Raw genomic sequence first — 7823 nt, 5'->3', positions numbered from 1 at the left:
TTTAAACCCGGGTCTTTCTCTTAATTAATCACTGAATTATGACCGAATAAGCTACTTAGAAACGTGTTATGCTGTTTGATGGTCATTTGTTGAGCAAAGATTCTGCCACGTTTTTTTTTTCTTTCTTAAATTCGAATTCTGGTTCTTTATACGAGTATTTAAATTAAGCCATCAAAATTATTGTTTTTATATGATCATTTCATGAGCTCTCCACCTTTTCCTACTGCTTTATTTTTTTTTTTTGGTAGAATATCTTTCTGCCACTTCCTTTATATTTGATTTTAATTTATTTATATAAAAAAAAAACTGAGATATTCCCACAATGTAAAGGTTAAAGACTCAAAAGGCCAGAACGTACATAAAACAATTGTAAATTTGTAATGCAAAATGTGGTAGACCACTCTCTCATACATTCAAGCATGTAACGGGCCTAACGGCTAGTTGGCTACTAGTACTTGTATTAGTTGTATAAAAAGCTCTTCAAATTGAGTGGGGCCGATTGATGCTTGGGCTAATGAATTGAAGTTCATTAATATTGAAATTGTTTGTAATAAGAAATGTAAATAAATTTGATGTAAATCATGTATGAATATACAATTTTTTTTTCCAATGAGAGATGCAATGACGAGTTAGAGAGATGTTTCAAATATGAGATATAATAAATGAAATATGTATGCGAAGTATGTTTTATCATATAGAGAGGAGTTAGCGAGATTGAAATATTAAAGTGATCATTGACACTGAAATTAGACGATATACAATAATAATATATTTTACCTTTCTAGACACCATCATAATTCATAACAAATCTTAAGGGTTTGAGAGTCACTCATTTGATATAAAATACGTACATAACTATATGTTACGAAGTATATAGTTGAGAAAAAAAGGGTTAAGATATTCAAATCAACTACGAGTACAAAGTAATATTTAAATCAAATACAATTAAGCTAGCCTGTCAATCCAAACAAGAAACATAAAAAAGTCTACCTGTAGCATTGTTCACCCCTTGGAGAAGTGATTATTTGTTCTAAATTAAGAATGATTAGTTTAAAAAAAAAAAAAAAAAATCTTAAAATTCCATAAGATCGAATCAAGTTGTGATCATTAATAAATTGATTATCAGCATAATTGCAAAAAGCAATGGATAAGCTCTTTATTCTATCAATATCTCATAGTATAAGATTACATTATTACCAATATAAATCTAAAATCTTTGATTGATTATATCCCACTTGTCTCCCAATTTCGAACCTTATAATGCTTGTTACTTCCCACAATCATGCTATACATCAACGCCGGCATCACCAATTTAAAGTTAGAGGGGTTTTTAAATCATTATGTTAATACAAACGTATTCCATACGTATGTAAATATATTTTTCTATTCATGCATAACTAAAAATTTGTATTGTATAAAAGACGAACTTTAAAAAATGAAGATAGTACTACGACTAATAGAACTGTTTATCTTTACAAATTGAGCGATAATTTTACAACTATTTGTGCATGAAGAAATTGGTTTTGCTATATATCTTGTTCATACAATATTGTACCATGTTATTAGAAATTATTTTGAAGTCTAGGCATATTAAAACTTAATACGCAATTTGTAAGCAAGTTTAGCCGTTAAAAAATTGTTGCCCAAATATGTTGAAGTAGGTCCAAAGTTAATTAAAAAGATATTATTTGGAAGCTATGTTAAATCATCAATCTATTCAATAATTTATGAGTTTTCATAAATGTCGCAATTCACATGCCACGTATAATATAAGATATAGCTTATCAATGGTTTGAAGTTGACGTTTTTGGCTAAGTTTCTCTCAAGCTATAAATACATGACACATGGTATAATATAGAATATAGCTTAATATTAAAATTTTTGGACATATTATTCATTTTTCCAAGATATTAACAAAAGGTGAAAGCCATGTTTGGGAGCCTTGAACCTAGATTGTGGCCATATTCGACCTTAACACTAAGGGCAATTAAACCCCAAAGCTTATGTTGCCTTGTTCCTTTTTCAGAGATTCAGCTTTGCGGTCTCGTGATGGCTAGTCATTGGCTAAGAAAACATAAATTCACCCCAAACTCAATGGTTAAACTTGAGAAACAATAAGGCTAAGGGCTGACAATGAAAACAACAAGCTTTAAAACATTATGGTAATCATATTTCAAACTACCACTAAAAAATTTTCATATGATGCAAGGATTAACTCTAAATCTAAACATTCCACTAACTTCAAGTTGGTCGTCATGGGTTGAAGAAATGTTAAGGATATACATTGTATATTGTTCAAAAGCTATGAGAACCATGTCTATATTATTCATCTATTTCACGACCATAATGAATATACCAATCAAAGATTTAATAGCAGTGTCTGAAAAGCAGCTTATCAGTTCATCAGGATTAGTAACTTAGGGATATGCTTGGATTGACGGTAATGCATCAAGGGAGCAATAGCTTAATTTAATACAATGAAAAGAAAAGTAACCTTAGTCGATCTTTGGGCCATAAGAAACCAAATCAACCATTAAATACAAGAAGAAGAATCTCATACTCACAAGTCAGCCCAATTTGTAAAAGTCAGCCCAATAGCCCAAATTTGTATACTCACAAGAATTTAAAGCACCCAACTGAAATTAGCCATTTTATATAAAGTGATTTAGGATTCATACTCAAAATTTTTGATGCAAACCTAAATTTCTTTTTTCTAAAAAAAAGGTTCAAATAGAACGAACTTGTCATATTGATTGAAACCATCTATGACAATAAACAAATTATATATTTTACTTCAGTGTGTGACCCTTAATACGGAAAATGATTTTGGCACACCCTAAAGTGATTTTGGCACACCCCTATGTGAGAGCACAGTTTTCAATGCTCTTCTCACATAAGGGTGTGCCTAAATCAATTTAGGGTGTGCCAAAATCAATTCCCCCTTAATACTAGTGAGTCGCACTCCACGAGTACAAGAAATGAATCCCAAGATGAAGAAAGCAGTGATTGGATAACATGGGAACCGTTTATGTCACCTGTTTAGCATCTGATCTGATGTAACTATGTTACTTGCGGTTTTGATAATTTTGTTGATTAATCTATCGTTGCTGGAGGAATGCATGGTTTTATCTAGTTAAAGCGTGCATCCTTTCCTGCTACTACTTCTTCGAGGACAGTATAAGAAAGCTAAGTAGAGCAAGGGTGTGTTTAATGAGGTTGTTGATGTGAATGTTTCATCGTCACTTGTACAATGTGATAATGTATGGTACCTTGCTTCTTGTATTCGATGACTATGTATAACTTATGTTTCGGGTAAAAACAATGGGACCTTGCCGAAGGTCCAATGAGGTGGTGAAGACTGGGCTCGACCCAAGTGATGATGGACCGAGGGTTTCCTGCACAGCAAACACACGTAAACTAGCCTCGGGGGTGTTGCCGAGGAAGGCCCCTCCGATGCTAAAGTTAGTACAATGTGTAGAGAGAGAAAGCTATGCAAAAGAATTAATTGCTTGAGGCTTTGTGTCTGTACAAATGTAATATTGATGGCTTTTATACCTTGGCATATATGGGAGAAATGGGCTTGGGCCCAATTAACTTGCCTTGTGGACTGATCTTGACTTTGGCATTATTTGGAGAGTTGAACCTTGACCTTGGGCTTTTAATTGGATCATTTAATGACTTGGCCCAATTGGACTAAATTGGACCCAAACAACTTGCCCCCCATACCCGATTTGGAAGAATGACGGGTCGGGTTTTGATTAACCAGAAAAAAAAGGAGGGAAGTAAATGATTTAATTAATCCAAAAAGATTAAAATTTAAACCGCCATTAACGAGATAACGGCTGACGGATGGATAATTTGTGGAAGTTGGACGGATAATGGGTAGTTAACCATTAATTAAGGGTAAACGTGTTTAACGGTTACTTAATGAGGAATTTAAGAGCAAATTTAAGCGTGAACCCCTAAAATTCCCATTTCTGGAAATAAAACCAAAAAGGGACGCACTCTTTCCTCATTTCTTCACCAACACGAGATTGAACCCCGCAAAAGAATCCCTGAATCCGCATCAAAACTTCGTTGAATCCCCGAGAAATAAGCTTAGAAACCGAAATTCGTCATTCCGAACTTGTAGATCGGCGAGTTCCGGTACAGATAAAGGTAATTTCCTCCGATTTTTGTTTGATTTTTTTTCGAATTTGAACTCCTTCCCCCTTTTCTTTCGACTTTTTCTTCAAAAACCAACAATGGTGAGAGGAGTTAGAGGTAGAGCCCGTGCTCCAAGAAGAGCAAGGCAATTCCCCGATCCCCGGAATAGGATTGGGACCTGGAACGGACAAGGAGTGGGGTCTGACCCTGCTGAAGGAATTAGGGCGACCCCAATTTCATCGGCGCCTCCTGAAGGAACGGAGGAGCCGAGCGTCTCTGGGCAGGACGAAGTAGTTCCCGCTCAACTTTGGGATGTCCTTCCTGGATTTCAGGAGTGGCAGGACGCTGAAGTAGCCTCGGCCATGATAAAGAACTGCCCCTACCATTGGTGGGTAAAGCACGCCGAAGTGTATCGGTTTGCTGAACAAATAGAGTTGCACTATGGCATAATGGAAGCTGATGGGTATTGGTGCAGAATGCCCGTCGCATCTGATAGAATCCATCGTCCACCCCCGGGGTACGTGGGGGTGTACACAAGACAGCTTCAGTATGGGCTGAGGTTTCCTCTGGACACATTTGTCCGAGACTTGCTGATCCACTACAGGGTCTCCCTGTGCCAGCTAACTCCTGTCAGCATCCGAAGGGTGATGACGTATTTGTGGGTCTGCAAGTTTTTCAGATATGTGCCGAACCTCCACTGCTTCAAAAAGCTTCATCGGCTAGTGCCAAACACTCAAAGTGGGCACGGTGATCATGGTCCTGGGTGGTACCGAATTGAGTCTCGGCCCCAGTATTTAACCATGTGGCCGAATGACTCCTCAGATAAGGAATGGAGGGGTCAATGGATCTGGGTTAGGGCACCCACAGATCCTGCCCATCCTTACGTCTTCAGCGCTCCCAGGTATCTATCTGATCCTGACCCTGAAATGGGAAGCCTGGGCCCTCCCGAAGATAGAGGCCCAGATCTGCACCTTAACCAGCAAAATATTTTCGGCCGAATGCTGAACCCTGGGGGTGCTGGAGGCCGAATGAAGTATATCCCGGAGACTTGGCTCCCGGATAACCACTATATTTTCCAAGAGCACATGCTAGCAGCTGTCGGCCTCAGCCGAAAGTTCAGGGATGGTAAGTTTCTTTGGCTGGGGCCGAGGCCTTTATTATTTATTCTTAGCAAGAATTTTGTTTTGCACTTTCCTGCTGAGCCGATCCAGCATTTTTATTTTGCCGAACTGACCTTTGCTCTTTTCTTACCCTCAGAGCGGAACGAGACAAACGTTGGCATCGACTACAACCGTCTCGGCGTCAACCAAGAGAGAGTTATTATCGATCGGGCCCCCGCTATCACCGATTCAAAGCACAGGGAGGTCCATCTAGATCACTCTCATCTCCAAATCGAGGCTGTTGCCCTGTATCAGAGGCAGAAGCCTTGGTGGAAGAAGAGAGACCCTTGGCTTCAACTGCTAGCTGAGGAGCTTGAAGCCGCCCGTACAGCCGAGGAGGTTGCACGGGCTCTTGAAGCTTGTGAAGGAGGTGAAGGGTCCTCCAGGGCTGCTGAAGAAAAAGCAGCAGCGAGGGCGGCTGAAGAAGAAGACGAGGCTTTGCTGGAGACCTCGGTGAGTTGCGCTTAACTTTTTAGCTTTGAAACTTCTTTTCTTCTCTTTTTTTTTTTTTTTTTTACTCACTCTTCTTGCCCCCCCTGTTTTTTGCAGTCTGAAGGGAGCAAAAATCAGAGAGAAGGAAAAGCTCCTGTTCGTCCCGAAGATCAAATCCAGGAAGACTCCGAAGAATCGGATATGGATGAACAGCCCCTTCAGAAAAGGAGGAGACGGATGGCCATCATCGGCCCTCACGATTTCCAAACGGGGCCGAGGCCGTCCGGCATCAGCATCAGAGAGCCCGGGGAATTGCCAAGGGTTCCCCCACCACCACCACAATCCCCACCGAAGACCCCTCCCCCACCTCCTGAGATGGAGGTGGACCAAAAGACTCCCGATCCCAAGGGAGGGGTTCCAGCCGAGGGAATTGTAGATAATGCCGAAGGGCATAATGTTGAAAGTGCTGAGAAGCCCGCTGCTGAGGGTTTCTCAGCTGATATTGCTAGAGAGGTTGAGGCTTTCGTCCTCAACCCCGAAGAGGAAGCAGAGGTCATCGTCATCGGCTCTGCTGAGGAGGAAGAGAAGACTGCTGAAGAAGAAGAAGTTGAACCCCAAAGGGTTCATGAAGCTCCTGAGTCTTCCTTCCCCTCCTTCCAGACGCTGCACTCTGGAGAGATGGGGTTCTCGGCCTCCCGAATTCCAATTCCAGATCATATCTGGGACGTCATATGGGGCCAGAACCGAGAAGGTGCAGAAGCCTACTTCGGCAGCTTTGCTGGAATGTCCGAAGTAGACAGGGCAAGGGCCTGGTCGTTGAAGGCCACTGCTGGGATGGGTGAATCCAGCAGATCTGTCCCAGACCCTGTAAGGACGAATCAACTGCTGATGATGCAGGTAAATCCTTACTCTTGTTTCTATTTTTCTGTTCAGCTCTTCAGCTCCAAGTTATTATGCTTGTTGTTTTTTTTTTTTTTTTTTTTTTACTGAGTTGTGCCTCTGCTTTCAGTTTGTGCACAATCAGACTCTCACTGTAGAGCTGATAGACACCCTACAAAATAGGGTGGACGAGGCCGAGCATGCCCAGAAGGTGGCTGTTGAAGAGCTGAAGCTTGCTCAGATGAGGCAGGCAGCAGCTGAAGAAAAGCAGAGGGAAGGGGAGGAATACGAAAAGAAGGCTGCTGAAGCCCTCCAGACTTTCTGCACTGCTATGGAGAGGGAGGTTTTCCCCCCGCTAATAGAAGGGGAGAACTTTCTCCGAGATCACATGGGAGTGGACGTTACCAAATTCAAGGCTGCCATTGAAAGCCGAATCAAGGATGGAGCTACTGCACAGGCTGAGGTGCAGCAGAAATTGGAAGCTTCAGAAGCCAGTAGGATGGCTGCTGAAGAACAGCTCCAAGCCCAAAACGTCCAACTCTCAGAGGCTGTTGCTGCTGCCGAAGCTGAGAGAGGCTGAGGATCAGCTAAGGGTCAAAAATGACGAGCTGACTCAACTGAAGGCTGAAGCTTCAGAGGTTCAGCAAGAGCTGAACAAGCAGAAGGGTGCCTCTTCCAAGCTCGCTGAAGAGCTAAATTAATCCAAGAAAAACTTGGAGGAGGTACAGAAGAAGCTAGCAGATGCTGAAGCCCTGCTCAAAACCCGCATTTATACTCAAGAAGAGTACGAGATGGGATTTAAGAACGGGTTCAGAGTATGCCGAAGACTTTGTCTCCATGCTGAGCCGAATCTGGACTGGTCCAAGTGTGCTGAATGGGGCCAGGATCCAGAAGATCCCCATATGAAGTTCCCTACTCAAGCCGAAGCTGAGATTCTTGCAGCTGAGGAAGCTGAGGAAGAAGAAGAGAGGAGGGAAGCTCAGCAGGGTGCACAGCCTGCTTCATCTGCTGCTGGAGCTGAAGCCAGCATTGCTGATCAGTCTGATCCTCGGGCTGAAGCATAGGAACTCGGGCAGTCGTCTTCAGAATCTTGCGGTTCATCATGCGCTCAATTTTAGACTTGCCGCTTCTGAAAAAATTGTTTTGCCTTGTTTTTTGCTTCAGCTTGCCTTGATGTACAAACTGCTTTATTTGTTTTTGTATTGT

This window comes from Chenopodium album, chromosome 6, assembly GCF_948465745.1.
Source record: "Chenopodium album chromosome 6, dcCheAlbu1.1, whole genome shotgun sequence".
Taxonomy (NCBI): Eukaryota; Viridiplantae; Streptophyta; class Magnoliopsida; order Caryophyllales; family Amaranthaceae; genus Chenopodium; species Chenopodium album.
The sequence above is the reverse complement of the archived record's forward strand: the minus strand, read 5'-3'. Positions refer to the sequence as shown.